Genomic DNA, 1,947 nt, shown 5'->3' with positions numbered 1-1,947 from the left:
ATCTTTCTTCCATTTTCTAATTAGTTAATGGTGGTACATATGAAAAGTAATTGAGATTTGTGTGCTGCTCTCTTGATTTTGTTTCTAGCCACCGTACTGAATTCTCATATTGCTTCCACTAAAATCTTAGTTGATTCTCTTAGGCTTCTTTGACTGTCTAACATTTATCATTTCATATGCAAATAATGATAGTTTTGTCTCTTCCTTTTCAATACTTACATCCTTTCCTCCTTTCCTTTTTCCTTTCCTTTTTTTTTCTTCTTTTTCAGGGCCTTGTTGTCACCCAGGCTGGACAGCAATGGTGTAATCTAGCTCACTGTAACCTCAAACTCCTGGGCTGAAGGGATCCTCTTGCCTCAGCTTCCTGAGTGGCTGGGACTACAGGCAGGCAGCTAATTAAAAAATTTTTTTTTGTACAGACAAGGTCTTGCTATGTTGCCCAGGCTGGTTTTCCAGCCACTTTAGAGGAAGGACTCAGATTTCCTTTTTGTCCTACTTTTAAGAGTTTTTTGTTAGGAATCGTCTGTTGAATGTTAGCTAAAATGGTCAATAAAATGTATTAAGTGCTAGCTGCATGCAAGATCCTACGTTAGATACAGTTAGCCCTCTTCATCAGCAGGTCCACATCTTCAGATTCAACTGGATGAGGCTGAATACTTGAAAAAAGAAACAAAAATACAAATAAAAAGTATAACAACTGTCACCATTGTACAATATTGATACATTTTATTAGTGATGACTTAAAGTACCTGGGACCAGGCGCGGCGATTCACACTTGTAATCCCAACACTTTGGGAGGTCAACCTTGGTGCATAGTGAAACCTTGTCTTTACTAAAAAAAAAAAAAAAAAATTATCCAGGTGTGGTGGTATGCACCTGTAGTCCCAGCTACTCAAGAGGCTGAGGTGGGCAGATCACTGGAGCCCAGGAGGTTGAGGCTGCAGTGAGCTGTGATTGTGACACTGCACTCCAGCCTGAGCGACAGAGGGTGATCCTGTCTCTAAGTAAGTAAATAAAGTATATGGGAGATATGTGTTGGTTATATGCAAATACTGCACCACTATATGTAAGGGATTGAGCATCCACAGATTCTGGTATGGTGTGGGGGCGGTATCCTAGAACCAGTCCCCCGCAAGATAGCAAGGATGACTGAACTGTGGAAGAATCAAAGCTCTGTTGAACAGCATACAATTCCTGTCTTCAAAAAAGTTATCTCATCAGGTAGATGAGACTTATAATGAATAAAAGGAATGAATATAGATTTGGAGATAGTGGTTGTTGTGATGGATAATCTTAATTGTGTTTTCTTCCAAAACAGATTCATTCGAAGAAGAGAAGGGCATCAAAGGAAGATAACTTGAGCCCAAGCTAAGTCGTCTGGATGGCCTGGCGCCATGTTTGAAAAATTTTATTGTTAAGTATTGTTTTTTACTGATTAAATCAATGATAACATTCTTTACTTCGTGGTTGTGTTACTCAAAAGAAGGATTTTTAACAATGATAAAAATAAAGCTTGTTAGATCATTTTTAATGTAATAAATTGCTTCCTGAAGATTTGATTAAAGAGAAAACTAGGCCAATCTAAGCAGAGTCCAAATGAAGTAGAAGGTCCATAGAGAACAGGGGAAAAAAGGAAGTTGTGGAACCACAGACAACACAGTAAAAGGAAAAAATTGGCCAGGCACAATGGCTCACACCTGTAATCCCAGCACTTTGGGAGGCTGAGGTGGGTGGATCAGTGGGTGGAGCCCAGAAGTTTGGGCAACATGACAAAACCCCCATCTCTACAAATATATGGGCAATATGACAAAACTCCCATGTCTACAAAAAATACACAAAAAACATTAGGCAGGCGTGGTGGTGTTCACCTGTAGTCCTAGCTACTTGGTAGGCTGAGTTGGGAGTATCGCTTGAACTTGGGAGGTGGAGGATGCAGTGAGCTGAGAT

The sequence above is a fragment of the Mandrillus leucophaeus genome, unplaced genomic scaffold (assembly GCF_000951045.1).
Source record: "Mandrillus leucophaeus isolate KB7577 unplaced genomic scaffold, Mleu.le_1.0 Scaffold670, whole genome shotgun sequence".
Classification (NCBI taxonomy): domain Eukaryota; kingdom Metazoa; phylum Chordata; class Mammalia; order Primates; family Cercopithecidae; genus Mandrillus; species Mandrillus leucophaeus.
Note: the sequence above shows the minus strand (reverse complement) of the source record.